Genomic DNA, 17588 nt, shown 5'->3' on the forward strand with positions numbered 1-17588 from the left:
AGAGAATATTTATTTTTCTATCTATAATGCGCATATTTATTGCTAGTTTACAACCTTGCCATGTTAGCAAGGCTATCTTTATCTTTCAAAGAAAAAGAAAATAAATAGAATAGAAATAAAGAACAAATGTTAAGCTAATTCATTCTTAATCTTTCGAAGAAAAAAAAGCTCCAAAAGCAGTGGCAATTAAAAATCGTCAATTCTTGACTGGTTGCCAACAACATGTCAAAAAGTTCGTATATCTATTTTAAAACTTCTTTCTTGCTTTAGATCCCCCCCCCCCCCCTTTCATTATTCCTGACTCAGCAGATCTTCCTTCAATCACCGGGCGCAGGCGGGCATGCGCATGCGCACTGATCGCTATCGTCCGTATAATTATGCAAATTAACCAGCCGCCAAACCAAAACCGCCAATCTCTGCGCTGCCCGCCAACTGCAATTTGAAAAAGCCATCTTCGCCGCCACGCCAATACATACACTGCACATTTTTATCGAGTGCGATAAAGAAGGACAAAGAAGGCCGTTTTAATAATAATTCAACCACTGAAATCACACGGACCAGATTTGGAAAATGACTTGAAAGCTAAGACATTCGCAGTAGGCTCTACAAGTAAGTTAACAATTTTTTTATGATTTTCTATTCGTAGTTTGTTAAATGGCGCGGCTCGCAGCTACTGCTAGCTGAAGAGTTCGTCAGGACATCCTGTTAGTGTTACTGCTCGCCAGCTCAGCCGGGCGTGGATGTGTGGCTTCCGTAGCTTAGACGACTGGCCAAGTCTGCGCACATACATCGATTATTGACCTTACGATTTGTGTTAAGATTTAACATGAATTTCTTTTTATTTCACAAAATCTTTCAGTTGATAATGTATTTTAAAGACGACTCGGCGATTTAAAATGATTTATTAGTCGGTGAACAATGCCAGGTCATGAAGGTATTTGTAATTTGGAATGGCGCGGTTGACGAGGTGATACGTCACAATGGCGCGCCAGCCTGTTTGGTTTATGCCCACAATGACAATAATTTGTACTGGGCGCAAGGAGCGCGCATGTTTTGGCGCGCGCGCCTAGGTGTGAAGGCGCGAAAAATCCTTCATTTTAGTCTTGGCTTTCAACGGAGATGAACGTCCAAAATATTCGCTTGTAATTTTTCTTACGACCTTGCATTTTTGAAGACGTCGTAATCTACAAAGAACAACGAAATCTACAAGAATTTTTTGGTTGAAACCATCATCGATCGGGACTCACAACAATTTCGCTTATGAAGCTGAAAATGCAGTCCGAATTACTTGATGATGCTCTATTTCTTGCCTGGCCTAACATTAACAATTATAACTCGTCTGCTTTGACTTTGAACCAAGTTTAATACGACGGGGAGCGAGCGTATCGATTACAGCAGTCAGCAGATCGGCTGGGCCCTAACTTTGAGCTGTTTGGTTTCAGCAACGATGGGAACGAATGATGAGAATGTGACTCAAGCTGCTAGGTGGAATTCAGTTAATTCGGCTTTTCATAAGCCTGGAATTTTTATTGAGTCTGAGAGTCTTGTCGTTAACGAGCAGGATTTGGGGCTGGCAACAGCCAACCCAGCCAACAAAACATTTGAGCACGGGCCGTGGCACAAGGTTAGAGACTACCTAAGTTAGGCCTAACGTTAGGCCTACATTGGCAACGAAATCATGCATAAGTTAGACATTGTCGGCGACGCCATGATACAGTCGACTATGATTCATCATGATCACCCAATGATATGACTATGAGTACCGGTATTGAATGTTTGTCGGAAGTCAGAGGTCCTACTCCTGAGGCTGAGTCCGAGCTCTCGAGTCTGCTTGTGGGAGGAGAGGCGACGGTCTGGATTGGCACTGGCAGACGGAACGGGGTACTCGTGGTCGGTACCACTACCAGACAATTCACAAGTTCCAGTCTCTACAAGACCTAGCCTATCCGGTGAGTACGAAGCAGGAATAGATCTAGGCTAGACTCAGTCTAGATTTAGGTCTACGGTTTAGTGTCAAATAGTATAGGCTAGGCCTAGTAGGTCTAACTTAGGCCTAACGCTAAGCCTACTATTGATGTAGGCCTAGTGCTAATAACTTAGAGTAGAAGTTAGGCTTAAATGAATCGTAGAAGAGGCCTGCTTTGTAACGAGCAGGTAGGCCTGTCTAGGCCTGGTTTTAGAAATCGAACAAAATCATGTTCTTATTGGTCAGGAGTTAATAGGCTCCGAGTCCTTTTCATTTCAATTTCATGGCCCGTCAACCCCCCCCCCCCCCCCCGGTTTTCACGTTAGAACGCGAAAATCCTATTACCAACCATAGGCCAGGCATAAGACTAGTTAAGGTAGTCAGGCAAACATGGTTTGATTGGGGGGGGGGGGGCTATTTGGCTTGTTAACACAATTGGGGTTTAGATTTGAATGTAGGTCATATGTCAAGCCATAATAAGACATAGCTTGGACTTGGCCTGGAATTAATTTTAAATTTGGTCCAAGTGGTTTATACGATCATGATGGAAAAGGGAGGGGTTATCGTCATAATTCAAACACGGGCCTAGGCCTGTTCCTACTTGACGACTTGTTTTAGTGTCTGAACTAGGTCACTAGGTGTGTCATGGTGAATTTTTAAAATGAGTTCAACAATTTTTATTAACGTTAATTACCGTATCGTATTAGGTGTAGGCCCTAGTTCATGGCTGTGGATTAATATGGATGTAAATACATTTTCACAGCCGGTGGTTTGGAAATTGGGGTTAGTCTTTTCAGTATATACCTAAGCCTACATTGAGCCAGGTTCTAAAACTTCGGCCAGAATCGAAGTATAGGCCCAATTTACGATGGAAAATCAAAGAAAAATGAAGTCTATAGAGGCCGATATGGAATTGGTTCTAGCATTACAGCTTATTCTAGGCCTAGTGATGGGCTAGGCTAAGATGTATTTAAGACCATGATTAATTTTAAGCCGCCGTTTTTGGCAAAAATGGTGAGAATAGCTGAGGGTCTACTAGTGATTGGCAAAAAGTTCGAACTTTTTCGGTACTGATAAATAACTGAGTGAGAAATGTCACTTTGTCTTTGTTATAAATCTACAAGTAGTCTACTACTAATACAGGTACTCGGACTACAATTTAATGATGACACCACAGAGGAAATTAGGCTAGGTCCAACGTTAGATCTACTTACAGTAGACGCGGTTTTACATGTCTGTTTTGGGGATAAAGCAGCTGGTTCAGTTAGGCCTATAAAAGTAGTATTTGACCTCTGTGACTTTTTCTGGATATGGGCCAGCATGAGCTGTGTTCTCGGTCTAAAAATTATGTGGATAGACCGGTAGTGGAAGAGCTTATACTAGATATGTATACGTCTACTCAGTTTTTAAATGAACATCTACAGACTGCGACGGGCATGATATTATTGTTGAATCAGTCACTTGAAAAGTAGCGGATGTGGCTTAGCATTATGACATGTGATTGTATGGATTTCTTACAGTCTTTTAAAGGAAAATAACTAGAGTTTATAGTATTGAAAATAATACTATTTATTGCTGATGTTGATGATACAGTGTGATAATGATTATACATTAAATATAAATACATCCACCTTGCACCAAGCAGTTCTGTTTATACATTTACGCCTTGAAAGGGGTTGGTTTTTGGAATTCACTTTGCATGAATTGAATGCCGATGCTTGGTGGAAATGTGAGCTTCACTTTTCGAGGAAACATGGTGAAACATGGTACACGTAAAAGTAGACTTACCATGCACATAATAGTCGGATGTAATTTCGAACTAGATTGGAATCCACAAATTAGTTTAGATTGAAGTCAAGGGGTTCAACGAGCAGTTTGTTATATTATAGGCCTCCTAATAAGAAACCTTTATGTAATAGGAGTCGTTTATGTGCGATGATTTTGTGTGGATTTTATTTTGTGTAAAAGAAATAGAAATGCTTAGGCCCTATTGGAATTGAATTTAATTACTGGTTGTTATATAGCGCTTTATATCAACCTCGAAGTCGAACTGCTCAAAGCGCTTCACAATTGAACCTAGTTACACCTCATGGTTCAAGGTATACATCAAATAGGCCTATTTGGCTGGTCAATGATTTGAACTGAGATAATATCGATAATATCATTTTTTTTAAAAAATGATAATTATTATAGATTTGGTATAAATGATCAAGGCGGCAAATAAAATAATAAATAATGAGGAGTTAATTCATGGAAGGCATTGAGTGTAAATGGGCATGTGTGGGAAAGTCTGAAATCTTGTAGATGCACCATGCTGTCATTCCCCCCCCCCCCCCTTTGCTTCGGGGGACACAATACGGATGCCTTTAATGCAATAAGCCATGTAGGTAAACTGGCCAATCAAACGAAATTTACCGATTGCACAATCAGGAACCAGGTTACAAAAGTACATCTTCTTTTTTGGAATTGTACAGCGTGTGAAATATTTTGTTGGTAGCCCGTTGAGTATGAAAATGTTTCCAATGGGCCGGATGCAATAATTTGGCTCGATTATTTCTGCAGTAATATAGAGGTAAACTGAATACTGAAATAATAATGATAATATATTTCAAAATAATAAAAGTTACAGTCATTTGGAACAGATTATTTGAAGCTTAATCTGGTTTTGAAATATTGTCTAAGTTGCGACACGCACATGTATGCAGATGATATTGCATCGCTGGTTGCGGTTGTACTGTAGGGAATTGGAAAATTACAGTTAAAAATGAAACATAAGGAGCAGGACTACTGATTATTCCGTGAAGGCGATGTTTCGGGAAGCTGCTCCTTTCGTGTTAAGCTCATAATTGAGTGATAACTTGAAAGGGAAAGCAGAGGGACAAACCCGTTTTGGTACGAGATACAGATTTAGGTGTTCTGCCCAGGCTTTTTTCTTGTTTTCTTTTGCAGAGTCGGCTCTTTGGATAAAATGGATTCAAGCTGACTACTGCGAGGCAAGGTAGGCTGGCAGGAAAGTTTGATGACAATTGGACCTACTATATGACCTAGAACGCTCCAAGCCTGGCTGCCAAAGAGTTTCCCTTTGGTTGGATAAAGTTCTTGACCAGATAGCCTAGTCCATGGTAATGGATGTAAATTTTTGCGTTAATACGCTCATGTAATAAATAGAAATGAACTGGGTATAGCCTGAGAACTATGCTGCCGGAAATTACCCTAATTGGAGCAGTGGTCAACGTCTTCATCTTCATATAAATAATTTACCGACAGGTGTGGAGTTATAATACGTAGTCCAAGGAATAGAGGTTTTCTTCAGTAAAAAAAACTGGTGAACAAACATCTTAGCATTCAAGGAACTGTATTGCAGCAGGGAAAACAATTTTATGTTTGAAACATCATGATACAGTGGGCTACCTTGAATAATGAGTCCATGATATGAGGATGAGTTCATTATGATTTCATTTTCAGAGTTTTTATGAGGTCCTCCACATTGTTCACTTGGAAGGGATTGGAACTTGAACATATGAAAAAATGCCCTTTGCCTCTTTGTGCTTTTGCCAACAAGAATGTAACATATTGTTCAGGACAAATATATATATATATATATATATGCATGTATAAATGTATAAGGCACTTCAAATTTTATTCATTATCCTTTGAAGGACTACTCGTCGGATGTTATTTTATTTTTGAAATAAACAATTATTTCATGGATGTGGTGAAGATGATAAGCCGTCGATATGTGAATACATAATCGAAAAATGAAACATCCCCGGTAAAATTCCAGTTTATGTTCACTGGTTCTTAGTTTAGCTGCATGAGGAGTGTAGCTCTAACGGAGTAGTCCTGTTCGGGAATGTTTCATGTTCAAATTGGTTTTAGTGCCTTCAATTATCATGGTTATACTCTATTGGTTATATGGGGTTATTCTGTGGATGTTACTCTAGTTTTCAGTTTCAGTTTTTATTTTATCTCATTTCCAACAGAACAGTATTCAAAATCCATTATAACTCAGGAATGGTATGATGTGTGTTTGTTGGCATTAAGAGTGAGGTGACTAACTAAAGGCTGTGGTTGGATTTTAATTGATCGATTGTCCACAATTGAATCATATGGGTGCATGGAGTTAAGTCATGCACTGTTATAATTATATGGCAAATGGGACAACAAGAAAGTGGCAGTACCTCAGTGTGGCATGCATTGTTGGTTTAGCTATGTTGGGATGCTAGTATGTGTTAACTATATGGTCAAACTGATGGCTTTCGGCCATCTAATTGGTTTTAGTGCCTTCAGTTATCATGGTTATACTCCCATTGGTTATATGGGGTTATTCTGTGGATGTTACTCAAGTTTTCAGTTTCAGATTTTATCTTATCTCATTTCCAACAGAACAGTATATCAAATCCATAAAAAATATTAATAATGAAAAAATGAATAAAATAAAGTATGATATGTACCGTATTTGTTGGAATTAAGTGTGAAGTGACTAGCTAAATGCCGTGTTCGGTTTTTATCGATCGATTGTCCACAATTGAATTATTTGTGTGCATAGGGTTAAATTATGCACTGTTATACATGTATGGCAAATGGGACAACAAGACAGAGGCAGTACCTCAGTGCGGCATGCATTGCTAGTTTAGCAATGATTGGGATGCCAGTGTTGGTTAATTATATGGTCAAGCTGAAGGCGTTCAGCCACCATTGATAACTTATCAAAGTTAGTGATGCAATGAATTTCAATTTTGAAGATTGCAATAGATTTGTATCAAAAACATGATACTTCAAATGGCATATTATCTTGTCTTCCTTCATATGTTTTGTTTAGTTTTGCGCATGGTAATCAGATTTTAATTGTGAATGAAGTTCTGACACGGTTATGTTTTAATGTATTTCTATTGGGAGATTTTTCCAACAGCTGAATACATTGAAGTGTTTTTCATGCTCTCATTATACTTGAGATGGATATTTGTTCATATACTTGAATTGAATTTTTCTATCTGGTTTTGGAATGCAATAAGTGAAATATTCAGGTGCAAAGTATTTGTCATTTCATGCTGGTTTAAAACGGGCTGGCATGTTGGTCAAGAATAGAAAACAGGTATACTGCATATAAAATGATCACTCTTATATCAGCCAGAATAGCTAGAGGCAAAGAATGCCAGCCTTCAGGTAACTGTGTCATGTAAGACAGCGACGTCAAGGCTGTACAAAGATTTTATACAAAGATGATATATGTTAAATTCATTTCAAATTATTGGAGGGCTTGGAAGCCTACTTGACTACATATGCATGATAACTGATTTAGCTTGGCCAGCTAATGCAAAACTAGACTAAATTATGAACGAAGGCTTAAAAAATGAATGAAGTGTTTGGCGGCCGATCATATATATAAAATATATTCTCGTTTGGCGGTAATTTGTCAAATTATGCCGCCTAAACACTGTTGTCATAAGATATATTGGCATGGCATATGTTCTTTAATCCACAATGGTCACTTTTGCAAGGTGTTTAAAGCAGTGAATTATATTTTCGCCTCTAGTTATTAGATTTTCCACTTTGATGCCATGTACGTTGATTAATATTTCATATTGAATCGGGTCCTCATTCGGTACCTAGACGAAGGGGATTTATTTATAACTTTACATAGTACTTTAAGAACGCAATTGTAGATTTGAATGTAAGGGTGTCACGCTCGAACTTTCAGTTTAGGCCTCACCTGATCTCATAGGCGGGGAGGCTGGTATTCTGTATACATTTATATTTTATGTAAGGGTGTCACGCTCGAACTTTCAGTTTAGGCCTCACCTGATCTCATAGGCGGGGAGGCTGGTATTCTGTATACATTTATATTTTTCGTGAAATTTAGGCCTCACCCAAGTTCTCATGCGGGAAGGCTGGTATATATATATATGTATATTATATGATATAAGTATGACATCTGTAATCCACCGATTTGCCGGTAGCTCATAAATGTAGTTCATAGCTGTGCTGGTATTCCTGTCCGGCTAGCAGAGAACCAGTGGGAAAGCAGCTGCGAAATTTAGCGTTGAATTTTCTGGGAGGGGGGCCTTCTAGCCGGGGGTTTAACCCCCCTTCGGGGAGCTAATTCGAGGCTATCGGTTGGTTTCAGATATACATGAATGTAAGTCTCTAATCAGAGGTATTCATATCTATGTTTTATACTTATGTGATTGTGACACCAATTTCGGGAAGCGTTCATCTCTATTGAATAAAGCCACGACATAATCGCATATTATTTTGTTTTGTCATTTTGTTTGCCGAGAATAATGTATTTTAAAGACGACTCGGCGATTTAAAATGATTTATTAGTCGGTGAACAATGCCAGGTCATGAAGGTATTTGTAATTTGGAATGGCGCGGTTGACGAGGTGATACGTCACAATGGCGCGCCAGCCTGTTTGGTTTATGCCCACAATGACAATAATTTGTACTGGGCGCAAGGAGCGCGCATGTTTTGGCGCGCGCGCCTAGGTGTGAAGGCGCGAAAAATCCTTCATTTTAGTCTTGGCTTTCAACGGAGATGAACGTCCAAAATATTCGCTTGTAATTTTCCCACCTCCTCCCCAACAACCACCCATGTAAACGGTACGTTTGGGTCAAACGATGTTGGAATATTGTTTAAACACATGCGTTGGAGAAGGTCGAGAATGAAGATACGCTATACGTATCATTCAGAGTTGATTTGTGTTTTATTGGAATTTACAGCTCGTTCAGGATGGAATAACGGGATGTAGAGCTGTCGATAATGAACATTTGAATTAGTTTACTTACATGAATATAATATTGATTTATATAACGAAACACGAATTCAAATCCGGAGGCAGTTTGCCTGGTCGCACACCAAAACAATACAAAGATCGTCGTGCATTTAGAATTGTGGGCCGTAAGGGAATTTTATCCTTCTGATCTATTTTGGACTGTGGTCAGGTGGGTTTTCGCCCTTACCCGTTTTTGTGGCTGGGTGTTCGTTATATATTGGTAATTCACATGAATTGTATTGTCATATTATTGACATGGCATATGTTCTTTAATCCACAATGGTCACTTTTGCAAGGTGTTTAAAGCAGTGAATTATATTTTCGCCTCTAGTTATTAGATTTTCCACTTTGATGCCATGTACGTTGATTAATATTTCATATTGAATCGGGTCCTCATTCGGTACCTAGACGAAGGGGATTTATTTATAACTTTACATAGTACTTTAAGAACGCAATTGTAGATTTGAATGTAAGGGTGTCACGCTCGAACTTTCAGTTTAGGCCTCACCTGATCTCATAGGCGGGGAGGCTGGTATTCTGTATACATTTATATTTTATGTAAGGGTGTCACGCTCGAACTTTCAGTTTAGGCCTCACCTGATCTCATAGGCGGGGAGGCTGGTATTCTGTATACATTTATATTTTTCGTGAAATTTAGGCCTCACCCAAGTTCTCATGCGGGAAGGCTGGTATATATATATATGTATATTATATGATATAAGTATGACATCTGTAATCCACCGATTTGCCGGTAGCTCATAAATGTAGTTCATAGCTGTGCTGGTATTCCTGTCCGGCTAGCAGAGAACCAGTGGGAAAGCAGCTGCGAAATTTAGCGTTGAATTTTCTGGGAGGGGGGCCTTCTAGCCGGGGGTTTAACCCCCCTTCGGGGAGCTAATTCGAGGCTATCGGTTGGTTTCAGATATACATGAATGTAAGTCTCTAATCAGAGGTATTCATATCTATGTTTTATACTTATGTGATTGTGACACCAATTTCGGGAAGCGTTCATCTCTATTGAATAAAGCCACGACATAATCGCATATTATTTTGTTTTGTCATTTTGTTTGCCGAGAATAATGTTCCATATTTTGTTATAAGTAAGTACCAGTATGCAAACTAAATCTATTTCGAAAATGAGAGATATATGTGATCGAATTCGAATTAATGTGAAACTGATTTTCTTGGAAAAAATCTGAGACTCGGCCAGTTATGATTTTCAATTTCAGATTTAGCATTTTGATAGTGGCAGTGGCAAGTGCCTCGTGTCTGCGCACCAATCACTTTACACATGATTTGAGGATTTTGATGAGAATCACAATGCAAAAAATCGAAATTAATTATTTTTTCCACCATTAATAGTAAGATTTTTTCATGAATAGCTGTTTATCACTTTTTGACTGTGTGTATTTCAGGAGAGGGAGACCCAAAACTACCTGGAGTCATACTGAGCCTCGAGGAGGAGATGAAGTCAGTGAACATGACCGATCGTTTCCAGAAGAAGGCCCAGCTCAGAACCGCCAGGAGCTAGGAGTGGAGATCCGAATATTTTGTTGCTGCCCTCCATGAGAGGAGGCTGTAAGTTAGGTTATGCAATGTCAAGTTTTCTTTTGTGGTCTTTCTATTATGAGAATTATGGAAAATAGATGGCGATTTCATGGTTTTAAAGATGTCAAATATGAAATTCTCTTTTTAGGCCTAATAATTTTTTTTTGAGGAGCGCGATATTTTTGTACATAATGACCCAAACCTAGATTAACCACATATTAATTAATACCTACACAGCTGTTGCATTTACAATTTCAATAAAAAACTAAAATTTAAAAAATTGAGTGTGTCTAGGAAAGCAAATTCTGAGGAGCTCGATTGAGCTCCTCAAAAACATAAGGAGAGCCATTTATTGAGCTCCATGGAATTATAAACATGAACTTGTGAAGGACTGATCTCTGCGACATTGATTTCAGAAGTATTCCCAAGACCAAGTGAACTTAATCATTTTGATTAGGTGCTGTTTATCATTACAGTTGAATCATTGATTCACAATCCAATGTATTTTTCTTAATGTGCAAATTGAATTTTACAACAATCTGTAGTAACCCTTGCCCGCCTTAGGTGTAGACATGTATTGCTATTCACTGTAGTATAGACGTATTTGTTGTTCACTGTTCACTGTACTGATTATTTTTCTCTCCATTGTTTAAAAAAAATTCTTCAGATACATCGCATCTACCAGCAAAGAATGTGTGCCAGTACAGGAAAGGAATGTACAGTACCTGTCGCACATGAACTCTTCATAGGCAGTGAGGACAAGATCTGCAAGCAAGTGATCCTTTTAGTAAGAAAATTTCCAATTTGTACATTTTACAATTAATTTTTTTTAAGCCTTTGTACACATTTAGAGTATCAAAGCTTACAAAATGTAAAAATTAAATGTTTGCCCAAAAATCATTATGGGAAAGGTGGATTTCCGAGGGAAATCTATCTTTGTTTACACAGTTGTACGAGCAACCTTATAGGAAGCTTGTCTAGGCTCCGTGATGAAAATACAATGTAAAAATTATGAAATGATCTTCATGGAGTCCTCTAGGCTAGCCAGTGACATGGGCCCATGTCCATCAATTTTAATTCATGCTTTTGCATAACCATATGGCGTGAATTTGGAACTGGAATTATAATTTCAGATTGACCTCCGAAATGAAACGTGCACAGTTAGTCTGAACTAAAATAAAATTTCCTGAATTTTTTCTTAAATCTGGAGGCTGAGGTAATTTTTTTATCTTTGAAATTAAATTGGTTCTTGTTGTTTTTTTACCTCTGACTTACCAGTATGTGTGGAGGTACCATAGAAGTAGAATTAATGGGATGGTCCAGGCTGGAAACATATCTCAATAAATAGAGGAAAATTCACAGAGCAAAATGCTGAAAACTTTATCAAAATTGGATAACTAATAGAGGTTTTGAATTCTAAAGATTTGCATTATTCCGGTGAAATAGTTCTAGGCATGTCTTTATGAATATTCATTAGGTTGGCTGATGATGTCATATCCCAATTGCCCTTTTGTATTTTATTATATGAGATTAGGTTTATTAAAATATTTTTAACCAAGAACTATTGACAATTGTATTGACAACTGATTAGGTGCATTAGTTATTGACGCAACTTATTTCATTACAATGGAGACGCATCATTTACACATGTATGAAAAAATCAAACATTTATGATTTCATCTAGTAACATAAAAAAAAGGAAAGTGGAGATGTGACATCAGCCCACCTAATGAATATTCATGACAAAGTGCATACAACCGTTTTCACAAAATATTGATAAACTTTAAAATTCAATAACTTCTTGTTATCCTATTTTGATGAGATTTTCATCATATTGCTCTGAATTTTACTAAATTATTATTTAGATGTAAATATTTTCGGCCCAGACCATCCCTTTAATTCTCGGATAAAATTTTGTATTTAAAATGTTTTTTTGCCTTGTCTTGCGTTTTTAAACATGTTCTGGGAACTGTTTTTTGAAAGTTGTCAGCATTAACAAGTTGTCTTTTTCCGACAGTTACCATAGCAACAGTCAGAGCCCAGTGCTCTTAGCCAATCAATAGCAATGATTTCACTGAAATAGTCGGCATTGACAATCATGAAATACCCATCAGATGTTAGCAGATAATGTGCAACATAGACTCCTTTAAAAATAGTACATTATAGTACATAATAGCACATTACAGTACATTATTTTTTAAGGTAAATGCTTAGATGCATTATATTCAAATTTTGTCTCCAAGCTAGCTTGTAAAAATTGGATTGACTACATATATACTGTGTAAGTTAATGATCTTTGTTGACACACAGGGGCGTCGATCCATTTTTCGTATTGGGGGGGGGGGCAAAATCATAAAGTGAACCAACGTTCCATAGGCGTGTGTATATATATATATATGTATGTATGTATGTGACTCATGAGAAAGATACACATATCTCACCAACAAATTAAGCAACAATTAATGCGAGCGCGAAGCGCGAGCTGAATTTTTTTTGTAGCATACTGACCTGAAAACCGGAAAAAGTGACCTGTTTGTAGTAACTCTTGAGGAGGATACATATCTCACTACACATATAATGTGAGTGCCGAGAGCAAGCTGAAATTAGATTCTGACCTGAACGCTTGATATTTTAAGCATCTTTGGTACGAATGATTAAGATCGGTATCTAAAACAACAACAGATGCGAGCACAAAGCGCGAGTCAAAAATTTTGATATTTTGATCTTAAAAAATGAGTTAAATTTTGATATTCCAATCTGAAAAAGCAGACATTTTGAGCATGATTTTATATAAAGAACAAATTTTGTATCTCAATCTCGCTTGCTGATTTCTGTGTAACATTACAATTTTATTTATTTTTTTGCACATGCGGAATTATAAGGGGGCAAAACGATATGTTTGCCCCCCCCAATATTTTCATTGGTGGGGCGATGGCCCCCCCCCCTGCCCCCCCCCCCCCCAGGATCGACGCCTCTGTTGACACATAATGCAAGAATTATACACAGTATGTTACAGTTTGTAACATAATTTTTTTTATTAAATTTCTAGTTTTAATACCATATAGATGTTTTTTGTGACTTACGTCATTCTCTGATTTTTTTGGTACAGATTTCAAGAGACTGAGGGATTGTTTTACCAGAGCAAGTTTAAAGTCCAATCCTGTTATATTGTGCATGTTGAAATTAACAAGGTTTCAATACAATGCTACTAATTTACCTTGATTCATTTCATCAGTCCTGTGTGCAAGGATAATTATTTCACTTGTCCATGCACATTGTTATAACAGGAGTGGACATTCAATGTAAAGATAATTGAAGATAATTAATTGAAATAACCGCCTGAGAGGGGGGGGGGGGTGTTGGTACCAATGTTTTAATGTGTGTGTGCAAGGAAAACGAAGGAGTGATTATACGAGAAGAGTGAAAGATCAGGAATGTACATATCCACATGATTCATTTTTGTCTCACCTGCATAGCAGAGTGAGACTACAGGCGCCGCTTTTCCGACGGCGGCGGCGGCGACGGCGGCGACGGCGGCGGCGGCGTCAACACCAAATCTTAACCTGAGGTTAAGTTTTTGAAATGACTGCATAACTTAGAAAGTATATGGACCTAGTTCATGAAACTTGGTCATAAGGTTAATCAAGTATTACTGAACATCCTGCCTGAGTTTCAATTCACATGACCATGGTCAATGGTCATTTAGGGTCAATGAACTTAGACCATGTTGGGGGAATCAACATCAAAATATTAACCTAAGGTTAAGTTTTTGAAATGTCATCATAACTTAGAAAATAAATGGACCTAGTTCGTGAAACTTATACATAAGGTTAATCAAGTATTACTGAGCATCCTGCATGAGTTTCACGTCACATGACCAAGGTCAATGGTCATTTAGGGTCAATGAACTTTGGCCGAATTGGGGGTATTTGTAGATTTACCATCATAACTTTAAAAGTTTATAGATCTGATTCATGAAACTTGGACATAATAGTAATCAAGTATTACTGAGCATCCTGTGCAAGTTTCAGGTCACATGATCAAGGTCAAATGTCATTTAGGGTCAATGAACTTTGGTCAAATTGGGGTATTTGTTGAATTACCGCCATAACTTTGAAAGTGTGTTGGTCTAGTTCATAAAACTTGGACATAAGAGTAATGAAGTATCACTGAACATCCTTTGCGCATTTAAGGTCACATGACCAAGGTCAAAGGTCAATGAACTTTGGCCATAATGGGGGTATCTGTTGAATTACCATCATAACTTGGAAAGTTGATGGATCTTTCTCTTGAAACTTGGACATAGTAATCAAGTATCACTGAACATCCTGTGCGAGTTTCAGGTTACATGATCAAAGTCAAAGGTCATGTAAGGTCAATGAACTTTGGCCACGTTGGGGGTATTTGTTGAATTACCATCATATCTCTATAAGTGTATGGGTCTAGTTCATAAAGCGTGGAAATAAGAGTAACCAAGTATCACTGAACATCTTGTGCGAGTTATAGTAGTTTTCAAAATCAGCACTGCTGCTATATTGAATCGCGTGATGCAGGTGAGACGGCCAGAGGCATTCATCTTGTTGTTTATGCTATACATTGCAGGGTGTTTCTAACTGGTAACACTTGACAATTTGTGTTTCCAACTGGTGCTTCCAACTTGTTCTAACTGGCACCAGTTGACAACTAGTGTTTCCAACTGGTTTTAACTGGCACCAGTTGACAACTCATGTTTCCAACGGGATCCGACCACTTGACCGAAGGTCCGCGAGACCGAGGGTCCGCTAGACCGAGGGTCCGCGAGACCGAGGGCCCGCAAGACCGAAGGCCCGCGAGACCGATTTTACCCTTCATCGGTTGCCGCGGTCGAGTGGTTTAAGGCGCCTCGTTGCAGCGCACTGCAGCGGCGTAACGGGTGCCTGTTATCGGGGGAGCAAAATAATTCCCGGTAACTTAGTTTAGAATCAGTGGTGTTGCTAGGAGTTCATTTTAGGGGACGGTGGTGAGCACGCGAATCGTGCGAAATACGTACTGCGCGCACGAAACGTCTCTTTTTTTTTGGGGGGGGGGTGTTTATGCTATTTACAGTATAAACTTACGATGCCTTATTTCACTGACACTACCTAATCGTTGACTCTACTTATTTAACGTTTATTTTTATGGTAATTCTGCTTCATGATCTTGTGCATTTAATGTTTAACAAGAAAACTGGAAGTATCATGGAAATACTTAAACCTGGAACATTGAACCTTCATTATGGGCAATATTATCTTAGCATTTTTTTCCATTTAAACAGAATAATAAGAACAAGAAGGTGAAAGTTCTAAAGAAAAGAACGTAAATTAAGAAGTGCCGGTTTAAATCAGTTATCCTCCGGGAAGCCTGCCCTCGGGAGAATGGTCATTCGGGGGAGTTTTCATTGGGGAGTTGTCATGGGGGAGTTTTTATATTGTGATCTCATACTGGATAATGATTTCAATAGTGAACAAGTTGACTATCTAAATAAACGTGCGCGCGCGTATTTCATACTTATACAGTGCGTCCCACAAAAAAACGAAACCGAGATTTAGCGATGATTTATCATAACTTAATCATTAAAAAAAACTTAGATTATTCCTCATTCATGGATGAGTGAGCAAAAAAATTCGAAGAAAGGATGTCAAAATTAATTTGGCGGGGGGTATCTTAATATTAAACAGAAAGTCACATGACTAAAAGTTCAATATTGGCTTTTTGATTTGATACCTTAATCACAGAAAATTGTCAAGAAATAAAAAAAGTTATAAATCCCTCGAAACAATGCTTGTATTTCCATAATTTCAATAAATAAACGTGTTTTCACCTGTTTCCCACAAAAGCTATCGCACGGTAACAAAAGACTTAATGCACGGCTGATCGTCAACAAAACGGAGTGTCGAGTGAGTCTGGACGCTAGCCTGTAAAACCTCTTCATTTCATGAAATTATTGAAAATCAGCCCTTTTTTCAAATAACCAGAACTTTATTTCTTGACCATTTTCTTTAATTGAGGTATCAAATAAAATAGCAGATATTGAACTTTTTAGGCATGTGATTTTCTTTTTCAAATTCAGATAGGCCCCGCCAACTGAATTTTTGGTATCCCTCTTCAAATTGTTTTTGCTCGCTCATGCGTGAATGAATAATTTCAGATAAAAGAAGGGATTCTAAGCTTTACAATGGTAGGTCATTTGTCTATTGTATTTGTGATTAAGTTATGATAAATCATCGATAAATCTCGGTTTTGTTTTTTCTGGGACGCACTGTATAGTCCTAGAATCTAGGCATTCTAAATAAATCTTTTATCATGAAAATCAAAGCGAGCGCGAAGCGCGCAAGCTTAAACTATTTGACATTTGATATTCCGATCTGAAAAAGAGTCAATTTCAACTGTATTATTTCAAGCACTTTGTAGGAAAATTTTGAGGTGGATAAAGAGCTGATATTTTTTAATTACTATTTAAGTTTTAATATAGGACCGGGACATCCTTAGACATGTATATGAAAATGACTATCTTGCTATTCCTCTTCCTAAGTGCGATATAAAACAAAAGGGCCACTTTAATTATTAAATTAATATCTTATTCATTAATGCCTAATGAGGCATCTCAAGCACTTTTGTAATTATAAATTGGATGCATCAAGTTAACATATTTTAATCATTAATGCGAGTGGAAATCGAGATTTTTTTATAAACTGTCCTGAAAAGGGATTTTAAGCAGTTTGTTGTATAACCAATATTGAGATATACATAACTCGCCAATCATGATGCGAGAATGCAGCGCTAGCTGATACGTTTTGACAATCAGAACTGAAAAGTGATACTTTGAAAACTTTATGGAATACACGAAAATAATAGGTACCTGATAAATCAAAATTTGCGAGCGCGTAGCACAAGCGAAAAATGTTAATATTCAGCAGTTAAGACCATAAAAATAACATTTTTACAGAGCACTTCTTAAAAACAATTTTTAAATTACACAAAATAATGAAAGTTCGATTTCCGAGGTGAAATATGTTTTGTACATTGACTTCCAAACTTGATATTAAAACTCCATATTGAACAAGATATTAAAATCACCTAATGCGAGCGCGAAGCGCGAGCGAAAATTTAATATAGTGACCCAAAAGATTCTTATTTTCCAAGTCTTCCCCTTATCTTATTTTATTCATTCGTCTTCCTCCTCTTCTTTTTTTGTCCTCTTTATTTCCCCTTTTTATTCTTTCTTTCCTTTTTTTCTTGCTCCGCCAATAAGGGGGGGGGGGGGCTCGGGCCCCCCTGGA

The 17588-nt window shown here is 37.8% G+C and overlaps 1 long non-coding RNA gene across 1 annotated transcript; it reads left to right on the forward strand.

Moving 5' to 3' along the window:
• The first annotated feature begins 467 nt into the window (after positions 1-467).
• Positions 468-12582, forward strand: LOC129280749 (uncharacterized). Its single transcript, XR_008586463.2, has 3 exons — positions 468-609; positions 10158-10320; positions 10958-12582. It is a non-coding gene; the product is annotated as an uncharacterized LOC129280749 (long non-coding RNA).
• Positions 12583-17588: the final 5006 nt, after the last annotated feature.

This window comes from Lytechinus pictus, chromosome 17, assembly GCF_037042905.1.
Source record: "Lytechinus pictus isolate F3 Inbred chromosome 17, Lp3.0, whole genome shotgun sequence".
Classification (NCBI taxonomy): Eukaryota; Metazoa; Echinodermata; class Echinoidea; order Temnopleuroida; family Toxopneustidae; genus Lytechinus; species Lytechinus pictus.